This window comes from Sus scrofa, chromosome 15, assembly GCF_054392235.1.
Source record: "Sus scrofa isolate SSC_HxYL_T2T_F1_AM1 chromosome 15, Sscrofa_HxYL_maternal_Yorkshire_Landrace_v2.0, whole genome shotgun sequence".
NCBI lineage: Eukaryota > Metazoa > Chordata > Mammalia > Artiodactyla > Suidae > Sus > Sus scrofa.
In genome coordinates this window covers 82,653,314-82,675,802 of record NC_139397.1, presented here as the reverse complement: position 1 = coordinate 82,675,802, position 22,489 = coordinate 82,653,314, and the positions used below count along the sequence as shown (strand labels likewise).

General features: G+C 35.3%; 1 protein-coding gene across 34 annotated transcripts in view; it reads right to left on the bottom strand.

Moving 5' to 3' along the window:
• SLC4A10 (solute carrier family 4 member 10) overlaps positions 1-22,489 on the bottom strand; it is a 428,088-nt gene that overhangs the window by 235,254 nt on the left and 170,345 nt on the right. The window lies entirely within an intron of this gene.

The following is a 22,489-nucleotide window of genomic DNA, read 5'->3' as shown; positions in this document are numbered from 1 at the left end:
CAGAATCTATGATATGCAGCTAAAGGGGCTTTAGGAGAGAAGGTCATAGCAATACAGGCCTTCCTCAAAAAAAAAAAAAAACAAGAAAAATTCCCAATAAACAATCTAAGTAAACTTAAAGGAATGAGAAAAGGAAGAACAAATGAAGCCAAAAATTAATAGAAAGAAAACAATAATAAAGATCAGAAAGGAGTTGGCTTCTTTTTTGTTATATTCACTAGTTTGTTATATTTTTAAAATTACACATATAAGTGATATTGCACATTATTTGTCTTTGTCTGACTTATTTCACTTAGCATAATACCTTCCAGGTCTTACATTTGTTGCTACAAATGGCAAAATTTAATTCTCTTTTATGTCTGAGTAGTATTCCATTGTGTATATATACCATATTTTCTTTATGTATTCATCTGATGATGGACATGTAGGTAGGTTGCCTCCAATCTTGGCAATTGTAAATAATGTTGGTATGAATACCGGAGCGAGGGAGGCATGATCTTTTTAAATTAGTGTTTTTGTTTCCTTCAGATATATACCCAGGAGTGGAACTGCTGGGTCATATGACAGTTCTATTTTTCGTTTTTTGAGAAACTTCCATACTGTTTTCCACAGTGGCTGCACCAATTTACATTCCCACCAACAGTGTATGAGTATTCCCTTTTCTCCACATCCTTGTCAACATTTTCTATTTGTGTTCTTTTGGATGATAGCCACTTTGACAGGTGTGAGATGAAATCTCATGAGGGTTTTCATTTGCATTTATCTGATGATTAGTGAGTTGAGCATCTCTTCATGTGCCTGTTGGCTATCAGCATGCCCTCTTTGGAAAAATGTCCATTCCATTTTTCTGCCCTTCTTTTTTTTTTTTTTTCTCTTTTTGCCTTTTCTAGGGCCACTCCTGCAGCATATGGAGTTCCCAGGCTAAGGGTCTAATTGGAGCTGTAGCCACCGGCCTACACCAGAGCCATAGCAATGCGGGATCCCAGCTGGTCTGCAACCTACACTACAGCTCATGGCAACGCCGGATCCTTAACCCACTGAGCAAGGGCAGGGATCAACCCCGCAACCTCATGGTTCCTAATCAGATTTGTTAACCACTGTGCCACAACGGGAACTCATCTTCTGCCCTTTTTACTCAGGTTATTTGCTTAGTTGATGCTTAGCTATATGAGCTGTTTAAAAACACTGGATATTGATCCTTCATCAGTTATATCATTTGCACACAATTTCTCCCATTAAGTAGGTTGTCTTCATTTTGTCAGTGGTTTCCTTGGCTGTGCAAAAGCTTTTAAGTTTAAATAGGTCCCATTTGTTTGTCTCACTTTTATTTCCTTTACAAGATGGATCTAAAAAAATGTCTGCAATATATGTCGAAGAGTGTTCTGGAATTTGGGATCAAGATGGCAGAGGAGTAGGACATGGAGCTCACCTTATCCCACAAACACATAAAAAAAAATACATGTAGAACAGTTCTCACAGAACATATACTGAATGCTGGCAGAAGATCTCAGACTTCAAAAAAGGGAAGAAAACCTCCATATAAACTGGATAGGAAAAAAAATGAAAAGAGAAAGAAGAGAAAAAAAGAATCAGGATGGGACTAGACTCCTGAGAGGCAGCTGTGAAAGAAGAAAGGAATTGGCACACTGTGAGGCCCCCAACTGGCAGGGAGATCAGCCAGGATGGAGAGGGAGCCTCAAAGTATCAGAGAAAAGCACAGCAGACTGTCTGAGGAGGGCAAAGCAGAGAGAGAGCTGCTCAGATGATTGGTACCATTGTCTGGCACACCACAGCATGATACACTTGGGTGAGGGCTGGGTGCTGAGGCTCAGGCTTCAGAGGCCAGTCCCAGGGAGAAGGACTAGGGTTGGCTGTGTGGAAACAGCCTGAGGGAGCAAGGGAGCAGTGTGTCACAGACAAAGGAGTGTGGGAAGAGAACTAGGACCACCAAAAAAGGAAGGAACCGTTGTTAGGGACTGTGAAAGGAGTTGGGCCATGACCACCATAGGTACTTCTCTCTCCACTCATGCAGGTTTTCAGGCAGCAGGATGCCTCTTCTGGGGCTGCAGGCATGGGGGCAAGCTGAGCAGTGATCTCATATTCCAGGGGTGGATGCAGCCCACCTTACCGAGGGACCCATGACCAGGCACCACCTGCCACCCAGTCAGGCCAGGGGTCACCACCACAGAGGGCGCTGCAACAAAGTGCCACCTTTTGCCTCCATCTACCTGGGAAAACACACACCCCACTGTTGCCATTGCAAGGGGTCCCAGACATCACTATCACCTCCCTGGGGGTCACTGCCACTGCTGAGGGCCCTGCAACCAGACATAGATCACCACCACCACCACCTCCCTGTGGGTCACCACCACTGCCAACCAGGCTCTACCTGCAGGTGCCACCCATTGCCCCTACCTCCCTGGAAGCATGTACAGGCCACACACCTGCACACCCCCTATCAAAGGAATAATGGTCTGCCCATACTGAGGAAAGAGACAACAAGAATCCAAACAAGCCCTCACACCAAAAATACAGCAATGATAGATGAAAGCTGAGATAAAGGCATTGAACAACAGAATGAATAAGGCATAGGAATGAATAAGTGACTTGAAAGATAGAATAATGGAAATTAACCAATCAGGACAGCAGACAGCCAAATGAAAAAAAAAAAATGAAAGCAATACAAGAGATCTAAGGAATAATATTAAGCATGCCATTCTACACAAAATAGTGATAACAGAAGGAGAAGAAATGGAAAAATTGAAAAGGGGGTTGAAAATATATTTGAAGAAATTAAGGCTGAAAATTTTCCAAATATAAAGAAGGAAATAGATAACCAGATACAGGAAGGACAGAGAGTCCCAAACAAAATGAAACCAAACAGACTTACATCAAGATATATCATAATAAAAATGGCAAAAATTAAAGATAAGGAGAGGATTCTAAAGTGAGCAAAAGAAAAACCAAAAGTTAATTACAAGGGAACACCCATAAGCTATCAGCTGATTTCTCTACAGAAAAACTACAGGCCAGAAGAGTGTGGCAAGATATATTCAAAGTTCTTGTTATAAGTTCAAAGTTAAAAAAGGGAAAAATTTGCAGCCTAAAATACTCTATCCAGCAAGATTATCATTTAAAATAGAGGGATAAAGAATTTCTCAAACAAAAACTAAAAGAATACAATAATACTAAACCTATCCTAAAATAAATAATGAAATGTCACCTTTAAATAGGATATAGGATGGAAGAAATCACAATTAGAAAGCAATCACTTAAATGAGCCAGTATACAGATCAAAAAGAAAAAAAAAATCTATGTGTGAAGGCAATGATAAATACAAAAAACAGCAGATAAACATGAAGATGTAAAAAATGATATCAAAATCATAAAATGTGGGAAAAAAAGAGTAATAAAATCTAGACTCTTTTGTGTGTGTGTGTGTGTGTGTGTGTGTGTGTGTGTGTGTGTGTGTGTCTTTTTGTCTTTTGTTGTTGTTGTTGTTGCTATTTCTTGGGCCGCTCCCGCGGCATATGGAGGTTCCCAGGCTAGGGGCTGAATCGGAGCTGTAGCCACCCGCCTACCCAGAGCCACAGCAACGCGGGATCCGAGCCGCGTCTGCAACCTACACCACAGCTCATGGCAACGCCGGATCGTTAACCCACTGAGCAAGGGCAGGGACCGAACCCGCAACCTCATGGTTCCTAGTCGGATTCGTTAACCACTGCGCCACGACGGGAACTCCTAGACTCTTTTTTTAAAGTGAGTTTGAGCCTCTACAACTATCAGGCTAAAGCAAGCAGATATAGGAAGTGGTTAACATACTTGAAAAACAGGGCAACCACAAATCAGAAACAAACAATAGATTCACAAAAAACAAATGTAAGAGTATACAAGCATAAAAATAGAAGGAAATAATCCAACCAAAAAATAAAGAAAGAAAGAAAGAAAGAAAGAAAAAAGAAACATAGAATCAATTGGAAAACAAGGTTTAAAATGTCAATAAATATATATCTATGAATAATTACCTTAAATGTCAATGGATTTAATGTTTCAATATAAAGACATAGAGTGGCAGATGAGACAAAAAAAAAGAACCTACAATATCCTCTTTACAAGAGACTCACCTTAGGGCAAAGGACACAAATAGAGTGAAAGTGAGGAGATGAAAAAAGATATTTCATGTGAATGGAAATGATAAAAAAGCAGGACTTGCAATAATCCTATCACACAAAATAGACTTTAAAACAAAGGCCATAAAGAAAAATAAAGAAGGACAATAGTTAATGATGAAAGGATCAATTCAAGAAGAGGGTAATACACTCATCAATATAAATGTACCTAATATAGGAGCACCCAAATACATAAAAAATACAGACATAAAAGGAGAAATTGATGGAAATACAATAATAGTAGGAGATTTTAACACCCAACTCACAGCAATGGACAGATCTTCTAGACAGAAAATCAATAAGGCAACAGAGATCCTAAATGACACAATAGAAGAGTCAGACTTAATTGATATTTTCAGAACATTACATCCCCCCCCCAAAAAAAACCCATAATATACATTCTTTTCAAGTGTACATGAAATATTTTCTAGAATTGACCATACACTGGGGCACAAAACTAAGCTCAATAAACTTAAGAGTATAAAAATTATTTCAAGCATCTTCTCTGACCACAATGGCATGAAATTAGAAATCAACCACAGGAAAAGAAACGGGAAAAAAAAAAAAAAAGGCCAACTATGTGGTGACTAATAACATGCCACTAAAAAACCAACAGGTCAATGAGGAAATCAAAAAGAAAATTAAAAAAATACCTTGAGACCAATGACAATGAAAACACAACCACACAATATCTTAGTGATGCAGGCCTTCCTCAAAAAACAAGAAAACTCTCAAATCAACAACCTAACCTACAACCTAAAAGAATTAGAAAAAGAAGAACAAACGAAACCTAAAGCCAGCAGAAGGAAGGAAGTCATAAAGATCAGAGGAAATCAGAAAATTATAGATTAAAAAAAAGCAGTAAAACCAAGAGCTGGTTCTTTGAAAGGGTGAACAAAATTGACAAACCTCTGGCCAGGCTCACCAAGAAGAAAAGAGCAAGAACTCAAATAAAAAAGATATACAATGAAAAAGGAGATATCTCAACTGACATTGCAGAAATACAAAAAAAGAAAAAGTAAGAGAATACTGTAAAAATGATATGCCAAAAAATTTGACAACTTGGAAGAAATGGATACATTTTAAGAAACATATAGCCCTCCAAGACTGAATCAAGAAGAAATAGATAATTGGAACAGAACAAACTACAAATGAAATTGAGTATGTAGTTTTAAAAATTCCCTACAAACAAAAGTCCAGGACCAGATAACTCCACAGGCAAATTCTACTAAACACACAATGAAGAACTTATATCCATCCTTCTCCTAAAAGATTGAAGAAGGGACACCCCCAAAGACATTCTATGAAGCCACCATCATCCTAATATGAAACCAGACAGAGACATGACCAAAAAAGATAATTATAGGCTCATATCTTTGATAAATATAGATGCAAAAACTCTCAACAATATTTAGCAAACCACATTCAACAGCACATTAAAAAAAAATCATACACTACAACCAAGTGGTATTCATCTCAAGTACACAAGGATGTTTAACATATGCAAATCAATCAGTGTAATACACCAAATTAAGAAAAGTCAAGAACCACATGATCATCTCCACAGATGCAGAAAAAGCATTTGAAAAACTCAACATCCATTCAAGATAAAAACTCTTAACAAAGTGGGTATAGAGGGAACATATCTCAACCTAATAAAAAAAGCCATTTATAATAAACCCAAGCCAATATAATACTCAACAGAGAAAAGGTGAGAACTGTACCACCAAAATCTGGAACAAGCCAAGAATGCCCACTCTCACCACTTTTATTCAACATAGTGCTAGAAGTCCTAAGCCAGAGCAATCAGGCAAAATAAATAAATAAATAGTATACAAATCAGAAGAGAAGAGGTAAAATTGTCACTATATGCAGATGACATGATACCATACATAGAAAACCCTAAGGACCACACATTTTCTGACTTGATCTGATAAACAAATTCAGCAAAGTAGCAGGATACAAGGTTAACATTCAGAAATCAATTGAATTTCTGTATACTAACAATTAAATATTTAAAAAAGGAATTAAAAATTATATTTTAAAACTGCATCCAAAGAAATAAAATACCTAGGAAAAAACCTGACCAAAGAGGTGAAAGACTTATATGCTGAGAACTATAAAACATTAATAAAGGAAACTGAAGGGGATTCAAAGAAATGTAAATATATCCCATGCTCCTGGATTAGAAGAATTAATATTGCCCAAATGGCCACATACTACCCAAAGCTATCTACAGATTTACTGTAATCCCTATCAAATTACCCATGACATTTTTCACAGAACTAAAACAAATAATACTAAAATTTATTTGGAATTATAAAAGACTGAGACTTGTCAAAGCATAACTTTCCCAGACTTCAGAAAATGTTATAAAGATACAGTAATCCAAACAGTGTGGTATTGGTACAAAAATAGACATACAAATCAAAGGAACAGAATAGTGAGTCCAGAAATAAACCCACAGACCTAAGGTCAATTAATCTTTAATAAAGGAGGTAAGAATATAAAATGGGAAAAAGTATCTTCAATAAGTGATGCTGGTAAAGCTGGACAGCTGTATGCAAATTAATGAAACTAGACACACATTCACATCATGCACAAAAATAAACTCAAAATGGCTTAAAGACTTAAACATAAGACACCATAAAGCTCCTAGAAAAGAACACAGGCAAAAAAGTCTGACATCAATGGTACAAATGTTTTCTTAGGTCAGTCTCCCAAAGCAATAGAAATAAAAACAAAAATAAACCAATGGGACCTAATCAAACTAACAAGCTTTTGCACAGCAAAGGAAACCAAAAAAATACAAAAAAAAAAAAAAAACGACCTACAGAATGGGAGAAAATAGTTCCAAATGAGGCAACCAATAAGGGCTTAACCTCCAAAATTAAGAGATTTACACTTGTACAACTCAACTCAACACACACACACACACACACACACACACACACACACACACAAAATAACCCAACTGAAAAATGGGCAGAAGAGCTAAAGAGACATTTCTCCAAAGAAGACATACAGATGACCAACAGGCACATGAAAAAAATGCTCAACATCACTAATTATCAAAGAAATACAAATCAAAACTACAATAAGGTAACATCTCACACCAGTCAGAATTGGCCATCATTAGTAAGTCAACAAATAACAAATGCTAAAGAGAATGTGTAGAAAAGGGAACCCTCCTCCACTGCTGGTGGGAATGTAAATTGGTACAACCACTATGGAAAGCAGTATGGAGGTGCCTCAGAAAACTAAATATAGAACTACCATATGATCCAGCAATGCCACTCCTTGGCACATATTCAGACAAAGTTTCATTGAAAATGATATACGTACCCCTATATTCACTGCAGCACTAGTCACAATAGCCAAGACATGGAAACAACCTAAATGTCCATCAACAGATGAATGGATTAAGAAATTGTGGTACACATACACAGCAGAATAGTACTCGGCCATAAAAAAGAACAAAATAATGCCATTTGCAGCAACATGGATGGAAATAGAGACTCTCATACTAAGTGAAGTAAGTCAGAAGGAGAAAGATAAATACCATACAATATCACTCATATCTGAAATCTAATATATGGCACAAATGAGCCTATGTACAGAGAAGAAACAAACTCATGGACTTAGAGAACAGACTTGTGGTTGCCAGGGGGAGGGGAAATGACTGGGAGGGACTGGGAGTTTGGGGTTAGTAGATGCAAACTATTGCATTTGGAATGGATAAGCAATGAGATTCTGCTGTATAGCCCAGGAAACAACATCTGATTACTTGTGACGGAACATGATGATATAATGTGAAAAAAAGAATGCATATGGATGTATGACTGGGTCATTTTGTTGTGGAGCAGAAATTAACAGAACATTGTAAATCAACTATAATAAAATTTTAAAAAAAATGACACCATAAAAGAGAACAAAGGCAAAACATTCTCTGACATCAACCACACAAAAGTTTTCTTTGGTCAATCTCCCAAGGCAATAGAAATAAAAACAAAAATAAACCATTGGGACCAAATCAAACTTACAGGCTTTCTATAGCAAAGGAAACCATTTAAAAAAAAAGACATCCTACAGAATGGGAGGAAAAAGTTTCAAATGATGCAACCAAAAAGGGCTTAATCTCCAAAATACACAAACAACTCATACAACTCAACAACAACAACAATAACAACAACAAAAGTCCAACCAAAAAAATGGACAGAAAACCTAAATAGACATTTCTCCAAAGCAGACAAATGGATGGCTAGTAGGCACATGGAAAAATGCTCATCACTAACTATTAGAGAAATGCAAATCAAAACTACAATGAGGCATCACCTCACATGGGTCACAATGGCCATCACTAAGTCTACAAATAACAAATTCTTGAGAAGGTGTGGAGAATCGTGAATCCTTCTACACTGTTGGAGGAAATGTAAATTTGTACAGCCACTATGGAAAACAGTATGCAGAGTCCCCATAAAACTAAATATAGAACTATACAATATGATCCAGCAATCCTGCTCCTGGGCATGTATCCTGACAAAACTACAACTCAAAAAGATACATTAGGGAGTTCCATGATAGCTCAGCAGAAATGAAGCTGACCAGTATCCATGAGAATGCACATTCGATCCCTGGCCAGGAAATTCCACATGCCATGAGTGTGGCCAAAAAAAAAAAAATACATGCACCCATATGTTCATTGCAGCACTATTCACAATAGCCAAGAAATGGAAACAACCTAAATGTCCCTGGACAGATGAATGGATTAAGAAGATATGGTATATATACACAATAGAACACTACTCAGCCATAAAAAAGAACAAAATAATGTCATTTGCAGCAACATGGATGGAACTAGAGATTCTCATACTAAGTGAAATAAGTCAGAAAGAGAAAGATAAATACTGTATGATATCACTTAGAATTTAAAACATGGCACAAATAACCCAATCTACCAAAGAGAAACAAATTCACATAGGGAACAGACTTGTCATTGCCAAGGGGGAGGAAAGAGGGAGTAGGATAGTATGGGAGTTTGGGGTTAGTACATACAAACTATTACATTTAGAGTGGATAAGCAGAATCCCCATTGTGGCTCGGTGGGTTAAAAACCCAACTAGTATCCTTGAGGTTGGGGGTTCAATCCCTGGCCTCTCTCAGTGGATTAAGGATCCGGCATTGTTGCAAGCTGAGGCATAGGTCAAAGATATGGCTTGGATCTGGTGTTGCTGTGCCTGTGGCATAGGCCGGCTGCTGTAGCTCTGATTCAACTCCTAACCTGGAACTTCCATACGTCACAGGTTCAGTCCTAAAAAGAAAAAAAAAATGGAGAAGTAATAAGGTCCTACTATATAGCACAGGAAACTATATCCAGTCTCTTGAGAGAGACCATGATGGACAATTATATAAGAAAGAGAATGTAAGAGAATGTATATACATATGCATATATGTGTGTGTGTGTGTGTGTGTGTGTGTGTACATGTATACACACACACACGACAGGGTCACTGTCATATAGCAGAAATCGGCACAACAGTATAAAGCAAATACATTCTAATAAAAATTAAAATAAATATATATATTCTAAAACTATATTATTCATCTCTACCCAGTGTCATAAACATTTTCCTGAATCAAGAATTATTTTCTATAACAATTTTTAATGGTACTGTATCAAACAGAGGTAGCACACTATTTATCCAATCTTCTATTCTTAGACATTTCAGTTTTTTCCATTTTTCATTATTATACATGTGTAATAACATCATTGTGCATGTAGCCTTACACATATCTTCTATTTCCTTAGGATAAACTCCAGAAAACAGATTTACTGGATCAAAGGGTATGAAATTTTTTGAAGTATTAGATAAGAATTGCCAAATTACCCTACAGAAAGGTTATATCCATTTACATTATCTAAAAGAAAAATCCTCTTTTCTCACTTTTGCCAGAATCAGGTATCATCACAGAGACTTTATGGAGAATAGTAGTCTTAATCAGTCAATGTGAAAACAAAGGAAAGCCAGACATACATTGAGACAAGGGCTCAAAGTAATTAAACCAAATAGAGTTAATTTTATAAGCTTTCTAACAACAACAGCAAAAACCTAGAAAAAATAAATTTCCCTTGTTTCTATGCTTATTAACAAAGACAGAACATTGTTCCTCAGGGAATACACCCAGGATTGTAAAGCAAAACAACATTTTCAATAGACATTATTAAAACGTAGCAAAGACTAATTTAAAACCAGTGTGATTATAAATGTGAACCTAGTTTTCTTTCTTTTCCTCTGTGACATATGTGGAATAAATGAAATTAGAGAAGGAGAATCATTCACTCAGCACAATGCTATTTTACCTACACAAAATATGAAACACACAAACATACGAACAGAAATACAGATTTTTCTTTTTAACCTTGGGAAATCTTTCAAATAGTTAGCAGATATACTTTCAACCAAGGAACCACTCAGGAGAACCACTAAGCCTCCAAAATACCATGTGTAAAAACCAATTTTTTGTGTGCAAATTTACTTTCTCCAAGCATTATTCATTCCAGTGCTAGTAAATGGTGGATAAATAAAATGTACAATGTGTTTGATCTTTAAAATCTTTCACCATTAACAAATCAATAAAATAATGATCTTTTGAATGGAATTTTCTGATAGATTCAGCTATCATTAAAGTGAAATTTTATCAATATTGAAATTGTATTTAAAAGGACAATTATGAAAAACTGAAAAGTGCTTGTCCTTTTCTATTCTAAAGTAGACTAGGTCACAGATCAAAAAAAAATTTTTTTTTTGTCTTTTTAGGGCAGTATCTGTGGCATATGGAGATTCCCAGGCTAGGGGTTAAATCATAGCTTTTGTTGCTGGCCTACACTACAGCCACAGCAACATGGGATCCAAGCTGCATCTACGACATACACCACAGCTCATGGCAGCACCAGATCCTTAACCCACTGAACAAGGCCAGTGATCGAACCCACGTCCTCATGAATGATAAATTCATTTCTGCTGAGCCACAACAGGAACTCCAAAAACATAAATACGATTTTTAACCTCAAAAAGACTGAAAAAATACCTCAAAACAGCCTATATTTGTCAAGCATACTTCTAGATTTATAGCCAAAAGGACAGATGATGGAGGCAGACTGTGGAGTGCAAATCCTGGTTTTCTACCTTGGGATCACACCTGAGATCTTTATGTACTCTCTGCCTCAGTTTCCTTATATGTAAAATGATGATAATGCTACTAGGATTGTTACTGTTGTAGTAGGGTAATCCTACTAGGGTTGTTAATACATATGAAGCAGTTAAAGCAATGTCTGGCACAAGAATCACTGAATAATACTTGTTATTGTCATTCCAAGAAAGATATAGTGATGAGCTGTTACAGAATTTTAAAAAATGAAAAAGACAACTGTGTAAAATAAGACAATGAAATAATCAGAAAGTATATACATGATCGAGTAGAGTTTTCAAAATCTGAGGATGGCAAAGTAAACCCTCCAGATCTAGTTAAACAGAACATGTTTAAAAAAAAATTCAGGGATATAGCACCATTTTTATACTATGGTGGCTTTGGAGTCAGGCAAACATTGATTAAATCTTAGCTTCACCAGTTAGTGACCACAAGCAAATTGCTTAAGCTCCTAACCTCAGTTTCTCATCTGTAAAATACAGTTGATAATGTTATCTATCTCAGAAAGTTGTTTTGAAGGTAAAATAAGAGAATATACATAAGGCAATCAGCACAATCTACTAATATGTAATCTCAATTAAGAATATTATGTTGTTGTTTACTGGTTCAGTGGGGATAAGAATCAATGCGTCATTTTAAAAGTTGATAGCTATTTACAATAGCCAAGACATGGAAACAACCCAAATGTCCATCAGTAGATGATTGGATTAGGAAGGTGTGTTATATATACATGATGGAATACTACTCAGCCATAAAAAAGAACAAAATAATGCCATTTGCAGCAACATGGATGGAACTAAAGACTCTCACACTGAGTGAAGCAAATCAGAAAGAGAAAGACAAATACCACATGGTACCACTTATAACTGGAATCTAATATATGACACAAATGAACCTTTCCACAGAAAAGAAAATTATGGACTTTGAGAACAGACTTGTGGTTATCAAGGGGGAGGGGGAGGGAGTGGGGTGGATTGGGAGCTTGGGGTTAACAGATGCAAACTATTGCTTTCGGAATGGATTAGCAATGAGATCCTGCTGTGTAGCACTGAGAACTATGTCAAGACACTTATGATGGAGGGTAATAATGTGAGAAAAAAGAATGTATACATGTATGTGTAACTGGGTCACCATGCTGTACAGTAGAAAAAAAAATGTACTGGGGAAACAACAATTAAAAAAAATTTTTTTAAGTTGATAGGCGTTCCCATTTTGGCTCAGCAGTAAAAAACCCAACTAGTATCCATGAGGACGCGGGTTTGATCCCTGGCCTCGCTCAATGGGTTAAGGATTGGGTGTTGCCATGAGCTGTGGTGTAGGTCGCAGACATAACTTGGATTTGGCATTGCAGTGGCTATGGTGTAAGCCAGCAGCTGTAGCTCCAATTTGACCCCTAGTCTGGGAACCTCCATATGCCACAGGTATGGCCCTAATAAGACTCCCCCCCCCCTCAAAAAAAGTTGATAAGATAAAAGTAGGGAGGTAAGAACATAAGGGAAGATGACCAATTCAATGGCCATCTCTGCCCTCATTATTCTCAATTTTGGCAACATTTGCCTCACAATCCTGGCATAGAGTAACTACTGAATAAATATAGTTGATATATTAATAATCAGCTGGTCACCAAATCCAGCAAACATTTTTTATACTTAATATTTTCAACCTATCTGAAACTATTGTATCATTACCTAATCAGATACTCAGCAAATATTTCAGTCTAGCACTTGATGACCTCTACAATTTGACCTTGACACACCTTTCCAATCTTATTAACAGTACCAACTTTGAGTTGTCTGCTACTGCACCTAAACACAATAGCTCACCATTTCCATTAATCATTCTGTACTTCACTCCTCTAGTTTTTCTCATGCTACTACATACTGACTGATCTTGGTTCAGATCCTAGTGCTGCCATTTATTACTGCAGAACATTTTACAAAGTTAAAAACTATTATGGGCCTCAGTTTCACTGTTAATAAACTAGAGATAACAGTACCTATCTACATAGTATTCTTTGGATTAGATGATGTAAAAATGGAAAGCGCTAATTCACACAGTGCCTACCTATAACACAATAAATGCTTAACTGTTGTTGCTGTTGTTGTTCAAATGCATGCTTTTCTCTCTCATCTTCATAAGTCTAGATCCTATCTATTCATCAAAGTTTAACATAACACATCATCTTCCACGAATCCATCTCTGATCACAAGCTTTTGGTCTTACCTCACTCTCTCACAGCTCTTTAACTTATCCCCAATTATCCATTCTGACTTCTCTAAAATATTTGTGCTTTCTTTCAGAGTTATATATGACCTTATCTTTCATTCTGAATTACTAATTTCCTTAAGAAAAAAAATCAATGTATGATCATTTCCACATTGTACTTAATATAGTTCCCTGAACTTAATATGTACTTGGAAATATTTATGGAATTAGTAAAAGAATGAAATCCAATTGTCACTTTTCAGGCCACTTAAAATACACCTTTCTGTTCTGGGATGGTTGTTTCAAAACTGGTACTTTGGCTATGCCCACAGCATGCAGAAGTTTCTGGGCCTGAACTACAGTAGCAATCCAAGCTACAAGAGTAACAACACTAGATACTTTACCCACTGATCCATAAGAGGAATTCCAAAAAACTGGTACTATTATGGCAAACAGAAGGGGAGCTTCAGAGATGACTTAAATAAGGCAAGTATGAAGAATTCCAGGTAGCCATATAATTTGCTGTCATGAAATGTTTGTTTTGTTGAATTCTTGCTCCCTTTAATGCTATGGTTGTAGAATGCAAGAATTAGCCTCTTAAGAAGCTCTAGAGCTCATCAATAAATTCAGAAAAGTTTCAGGATAACAAAATTTATATACAGAAGTCAGTTGCATTTCTATACACTAACAATGAATTATCAGAAGGGGAAATTAGGGAAACAGTGTCACTTCATCACATCGAAAAGAATAGGATACTTAGGAATAAAACTACCTAAGTAGGTAAAAGGCCTGTACTCAGGAAACTATGACACTGATGAAAGAAACTGAAGATGACACAAACAGGTGAAAAGATATACCCATGTTCTTGGATTGGAAGGATTAATATTATTTAAATGACAATACTATCCAAGTCAATCTACAGATTCAATGCAACGTCTATCAAAATACCAATGGCATTTTTCACAGAATTAGAAGAGATAATATTAAAATTTGTATGGAAACACAAAAGACCCAGAATAGCCCAAACAATCTTGAGAAGAGCTGGAGGAATCACACTCCCTGACTTCAGACTATACAACTAAGCTACAGTAATCAAAACAGCCTGGTACTGGCACAAAAACAGACACAGATCAATGGAACAGAATAGAGAGCCTTGAAATGAATCCATTCACTTATGTTCAATTTATCTATGACAAAGGAGTTACAAAAAACCTTGTGGAGTTTTTTCTTGGTTAATTTCTAAATTCAATTTATTTGTTACCCTGATCCCACAATTTTATTTGTGTGTTTACACTACGAAACCAGGCTACCAGGTCATATTTAATAAATGATGTGTTTCAAAGTCACACATTTCCTAGAATGTAGGTACAATGAGTAATGTAAAAAGGGGCTGTGACCCAGAAAAGCCGGTGGTCTCTTGAGTCCCAGGTATTAGCATTATCTTATTGACTATGTCAAATTTTGAATACTTGTCTTAAACTTGCACCCTAAGATATACAATTTTGTGTGTTTACTGAGATTTATTAATTTATAATATATGACAGCTGGGATAGTCTCACCTATACATCACCATAGAAAGCCAAATTGTAGTTAGAAGGTTTCTTAGTACAGCATCAAACCTAGATGACTTGGTTATAAGATTCAAATGCATGTTTAAAGACATATGTCTACATCTAGATAGGTCATTTGAGGTGTTAGATGGGTCAAGGACTCAGTTCCCTACTCTGGACTTGATGGGTACTGTCAGAATTTGCCCCAGGAAACTACTCTAAATCAATTATTTATTTTATTTAAATAATACTATAATTTTGTATTTCTACATACCAACATAAAATTTTGTAAAGCCTTTGAAAAAAATGCTGATTTAGGAAAAGTCAAAGGATCATATTCTGATGAGTGGAACCACATGCTACAAGTCCCTCTTGTGGAATGTCCTCCCCATAGGTTCCACTTATGCACTTGTTTTTGTTTTTGTTTTTAAGGAGAATTTAAGTCTCAACCTCATAAGTGAAATTTTCCTCAACTACCTGTACCTAGATCACTACTCTCTCCTCTAAAACTCTGTGGTATTAACCACAATCATTTTGCATTTAGCCTGTGCTACTTGACATTGACATATTTCTTTTTATCCATGTAACCTCCCAAACACATAACATTTTATTTGAATATCTATTATCCCAATTTACCATCCACAAATTTGTTTAATAATATTCATGTACATGTTTTATCTCCTCCTTAGCCTATAAACTCAGAGAGAGGATTTTTAATTTATACACATATAAACATTCAATAAATGTTTGCTGAACAAAAGAATAAAAGGCTATTTCTTCCATGATATTATAAACCTCTTTAAGTCAGGAAAAATTTGTTTCTTTGAAATCACAAAATTGAGTGCATAAGTGCTCAGTAGTATTTTTTCTTGATTATAATATTAATTGCATATATATATATAATTATATTAAATATATCAATTATATACTTAATTTTTTTTTATTTTTTTTTATTTTTTTTTTATTTTATTTTCCCACTGTACAGCAAGGGGGTCAGGTTATCCTTACATGTATACATTACAATTACAGTTTTTCCCCCAAATATACTTAATTTTTAAAATTAAATTATAAACTTTCTCATTTTTAAAGGAAAAAACTATTGGGCTAAATCTGCATAAGTACACTTTTTATTTCCTCAATGTATAATAAAAGTTTATATTATCTCACCGTATTGTATCTGATTACAGATAGTAAAGCACAATTTAAAAGATATTTTACATAGTCTCTATACACACACACACACGTATATAGTCTTTAGTCACACAGAAATAGAAGTAATATCTATAATAATGTGATTATCACCTCTTTAAAATTCTAGTTTAACAAAATTTATTCTATAGTACTGACCCTAGACCTTTTAGTACCCAAATAGCACCTGCCTTATTATAAAAAGACACCAAATAAGCAAGGTTCTACATGAGTAGACTTGGGAACAGACCAAGATGGACTGGGCAGACTCACACACTGGGCTTTAAAACACAGGAAAAATGCCAGCAGTGCTATAACAGAAAAAAAAATTAAATTAAAAAAAATACAAAAAGGAAAGAAAAAGAAAAATGCCAGCAGTGCCTGAAATTCTCAGCATCTCAGTGAATTACATGTCACTTAGATGAAACATGTAATTCATTTTGAAGATTAGTATATGTCATGAATCAACTACTTTCAAAAACAAGAAAGTTTTAAGTAGTCTGAGAATATGGGGGTTACTCAGGGCAGAACATGCCAAAAAGGATCTAGATAAAGTATTTGAATGAAGTGCTCCAAAAGAAAAAGTGAAAGGTCCAAAGATGTGTCTGTCTTACTTCACGATTTTGCTAAGAGCCCGCTGCACTTACTGCACAGTTGTCTTGTCCACTAAAATGTTGATTTAACCAGCAGAAAGTTTTGGGGTTTTTTTTGTTTGGTTTTGTTTTGTTTTTTCCTTTTTGCCTTTTCTAGGGCCACTCCCACGGCATATGGAGGTTGCCAGGCTAGGGGTCAAATCAGAGCTGCAGCCGCAGGCCTACACCACAGCCACAGCAATGCGGGATCCAAGCCACATCTGCAACCTACACCACAGCTCATGGCAATGCCAGATCCTTAACCCACTGAGCAAGGCCAGGGATCAAACCTGCAACTTCATGGTTACTAGTTGAATTCGTTAACCACTGAGCCATGACAGGCACTCCTAACCAGCAGAAAGTTTTGGTGCCCAGAAGCATTCATAACATCTATAAAGACTTCGCTTTTAAAAGACTATGACCTCTAAATAATAATTACCAGAAAATCAGAAATCTTTGGTAGGCCAGCACTATACTTACTTTCATAATTTTCCCTTCATTCCTTCCTGAATAATGAAGAGAATCACTAAATTACATTAATAATATTGTGAATATAAGTTATTATTTAGTTGTTGAGTGGAAGACTAAAGCAAGAACATAAAAGTGCCAAAAGAGATACTTTAGTCAATTCCTACCCAATACAAAAATTATTTTCCTTTAGCATGAAAGAAATAGTTCCAAAGCACAATTTTCAAACTATAGTTTTGATTATAAAAGTTTTTACCTAGTAAATTTATAGGAATAATGAGTTAAATAATGTAATATTTGTAGTCTCAAATGAGTGCTAGTGCATTTCAGACTCTACACAAGATATGTTTGGAGACTATATTTGGTTCAATAACTTTATAATCATTATTCTAGGATAGGCTTTTTACTATTCTAGATACAAAAAATGAAGAATATAAAATTACAAAATTACAAGCAATAGGTTATTAAGTCAAATGATTCTGCCTCTGTAAAGATTAACATCTAAGCTTTCTAAAACAAAAGTTTTTTTTATCATATTTTTAGACAAGATAGAGACAAGAGATTTTCCTTGGTAACACTACTTAGTGTTTAAAAACAAAATTTTTAAATCTTTGTTTACAAGTAATTTTCTTACTATAATTAAGACCATTTCCTTTTACTTGATAACTGAATAAAATATAATTACACTTTTTATAAGCAATACAGAATAATTACATTGGGAGAAAGATGAACATAGCTTATTGTGTTTCTTAATATGAAGATATTGCTTAACAAACATCTATAAGACATTTTCTTTGGAAAAAGTACGGATTAGAGAGAAAAATCAGTGAAGTTAGGAAAGGCCATATAAGTTTTAAATTATTATAATTTAATTAATTATATAACTGGACACTTACTAAATTGATTTATATGAATATTTTAATTTATAAATCCAAAATATTGTTTTTAAATTATGCCCATTTCTTTTTTCTTAGTTATTAAAATATACTTGTTTATTGCAGAAAATGAAGAAAAAAAAAAGGGCACAAAGAAAAATTTACCTATGGTTTTAATACATTGAGAAAGCCACTGCAAACATTTTGATGTATGTTCCTCCAATATTTAAATACACAGAATCAGGATATACATATATCACCCTTTTTTAACTTAGGAAATGATTGTGCATGTTTTTTGTTATTTTCTTTAAAAAATCTTCTACAACCCAATGCTAATGGCAGGATCTCAATATTTCACGAAGACAAACCTAATGAATTAACCAACATGGTTTCCATTATTTTACTGGTGTAAACAATGCTGCAATCTAGTTCCTATACACAATTTTTGCTCAGACTTCTGATTGTTTGTTTCCTTTAAATGAATTACTGGAAGTAAAATTTCTCTGCCAGAAGAAATTAATGTTCCCAATACATGTTGCCAAAGAGTTCCCTCAGAAGCTTGAAACCGTTTAAATAGTGTCTTTAATGATGAGAAGGGCCATGCCATTTTCCTTTATCCTCACCTCACCAACACCTCATTTTTAATAAATTGATATCTGAAAAATATATTGCAATTTTGTACTATTTTGTCATTTCTATTACTACTGAAACCATCTGTAATTCTTTTGAGAAATGCTTATTCTCTTTATTCTTATACAAAGACCTTGACAATGTGCTTTGTAAACCTCCTCTCTCAAAACCCTAAGGGGTTTGATTTTTTTTAATTATTGTTATTTTTTTAGGGCTTCAGGTGTGGCATATGGAAGTTCCCAGGCTAGGGGCTGAATTGGAGCTGCAGCTGCCAGCCTATACCACAGCCACAATGTGGGATCCCAGCCAAGTCTGTTACATACACCACAGCTCGCAACAAAGCTGGATTCTTAATCCACTGAGTGAAGCCAGGGATGGAAGCCACATCCTCATGGTTACTAGTCAGATTCATTTCCACTGAGCCACAATGGAAACTGCTGATTTTTAAATTATTTATAAAAGTAGTTTATAAACTCACATACTTTGTATCACATGTGGTAGAAATCTTTTTCCAAGTTTGTTGCTCGTTTTTTATTTCATTTTTTCTACTTTTAATAACTCCCCCTTGAACATTTAGGCAACTGTTTTCTCCATCTCCTTGTTGGGGGTTAACTCCCCTGCCCCCAGGATCCTATACCTTATTATAATACTTTCTTGTCCATTCCCACTACCAGACTATCATCTCCTCAAGGCAAGACTCCCTTCTTTATTTTTTTATTTTTTATTTATTTTTTTGTCTTTTTGCCTTTTCTTGGGCTGCTCCTGCGGCATATGGAGGTTCCCAGGCTAGGGGTCTAATTGGAGCTGTAGCTGGCAGCCTGCAACAGCCACAGCAACTCTGGATCTGAGCCGCATCTGTGACCTGCACCACAGCTCATGGCAACACTGGATCCTTAACCCACTGAGCAAGGCCAGGGATCAAACTCGCAACCTCATGGTTCTTAATTGGATTTTTTAACCACCACACCATGACAGGAATTCCGAGACTCCCTTCTTAATATTGTAAATATAAACTTTTTATTTAAGCCTTTTGGGGGAGTCCATTGCCTCCAGTAGATGTTTAATAAATATTTACTGGATGAATGTAATGAAACAATATGCCTTTGCTCTGCAATTTCCAGAGAAGGAAACTTCTTAATAATAAAAATATTCCTTGAAAAAAACAATATTTCATGACTTCACAGCATTCTCTCCAGGTTTAACCAAAGCATCTTTGACCTTGAATCATTTTGATGTAAAGTGTCAGTCTCTCTTTGTAAAAATGCAGGAAGTTAAAAATTAACACTAAGTAAAATACTGATTCTTTTCTCATTTTAACCTTTCTAATTACACCTTTTATAACTTAGTAATTGAGAATCTTCTAGATAAATGCTGTGTAAATGTAATTGGAATTAAATCCAATTAACTTCTGATGATAGTTATCAGGATATAAAAAGAAAGGGGAAAATTCATTTTGTGTAGTAGTTAAAAGCACAGTTAAGCCAAAGTACTTAACTTTACCACTTAGCAGTGGACAAATTACTTAATCTCTCTAAACCTCAAATTCTTCTATAAAATGGAATTGGTAGTGGTACACACCTTACAGAATGATTGTGAGGATTCTATGAGATGACATAGGTAATGCACTTAACATAGCATCTAGAACATAGTAAACACTCAATAAATGGCAGCTATCATTAGTTTTTAACTGACCTACCTAGTGTTGCTTAGAAGAATCATTAACCATAACTGAATAAATAAATCCTGGCTGGTAATCACCCTGGATCTAGCAAAATTGAGTTTTCTAGGTGATAAGCTGCTCATTGCAAGTCAATACCTGCAATTAGGCTGTAAGCTCTCATGCTTCTTTATGGGGTCCCTATGTGAACCTGTTGCTTATCTTCTCTTCCTATGGCATCTGAACATGTATATATCATGTGACTCCTTAATTGGTCTCTTTCTGGTCCTTGATATCAGCAACTCTGAAAGATAATTACCCATTTCTGGCTACACTTTTTCCAGCCCCCCTCAATTATTATGCAACAAACCCATACTTTAAGTTACATCATCCCAGGCATTTGGCCAATATTTGTGAAAACACACCATCCGTGATGCAAGAACAATAAACACACATGCAGGAAGTTCATTACATTTATTAACCTCTTATGAGCCAAGGACTTTCATTTAATCCCTGCAACAAACCTGTGGAATGGATATTATTTCTATATTTTACAGTTGAAGAAACCAAGGCTCAGATAGATCAAAAAAGTTATCCAAGATCACACAGCTACCTATGTGGCAATATTCTTTTCTTTTCTTTTTATAAAAACCCTATCCTCATACAAATACTATCTTCTTCTAAGTCCTTGTTCAAGCCCTTCTCCAACCAGGAGAAAAGCATGGCCCTGCTTTCTATTTATAACCATACTATGTCTTTCACTGTTCTTTCCAGTGCACTTTTCCAGAAAATTTTCTAAATTAGCAGAACTAGGAAAGAGAACATAGGGAATTCAGACTTCAATAAGAGAAAAACACAAAGTGACTATTCTCATGCAGAACAAAAAAGTTAGAATAACCAAAAGGTGGAAACAACCCAAATGTTTATTGACAAGTGAATGGATAATCAAACTGTGGTATATATATACAATGGAAAATTACTTAGCTTTATAAAGGAATAGAATACTTATACATGCTTCAACATGGTTGAACCCTTGAAAACATTATGCTAAGTCAAACAAGCCAAATAAAAAAGATGAATGTTGTATTATTCCACTTATATGAGGAATATAGTATAGTGAAATTTATAAAGAAAGCAAGTAGAATAGGACTGCCAGGGGTTGTGAGGAGGAGAGGGGAAAATGAGTAATTGATGTTTAATGGCTACAGAATTTCAGAATGAGGTGATGGAAAAGTTCTGGGGATAGTGATAATGGCTGCACAGCAATGTGAATGTACTTAATGCCACTGAACTGTACACTCAAAAGGATTAAAATGATAAATTTATCTTATATATATTTTACCACAATAAAAAAATTAGATGTGATTTCTACTCCTGATTGTAACACAAGTTTACTTTTTTTCTGATCTGATGAGCTTTTATTTTATTTTACAAAAAAAGTTTTAATTACTTCTCAAGCATTATTCCTCTTTCATTCTAATTTCCATAAATCAAATTCACTGGGGCCAATGCACTTTAAAGTGCCTAAAAGCATGAAATTTGGTTAAATGAGAAATTTAAAAACTTGAGAAATTTCTAAAAACATTTCAACCAACCAATAAGGGAAGACAGAATAAGGAATGATATTTACTGCTTCAATAAATGCTAATAAAAGCTTATAGGCTTTTCTCTACCTTAATTCTCCCTGACTTTTCTATCACAATGAATACTATCATCTACCACCTTTCCTTTGAAAATGTCCCTCTGGCTGGTTCTTTGACTGCTTCCTATACAGCCCATTCAGAGAATCATTTCTATAGGTTCAAAACTTAACCTCTGCTCTTCTCTTTATACATACATTTACTTATTAAACAAAAGGTTATTAAATTCCTCCTAAGTACTGCACACTGTGCAAACAGCTAGGAAT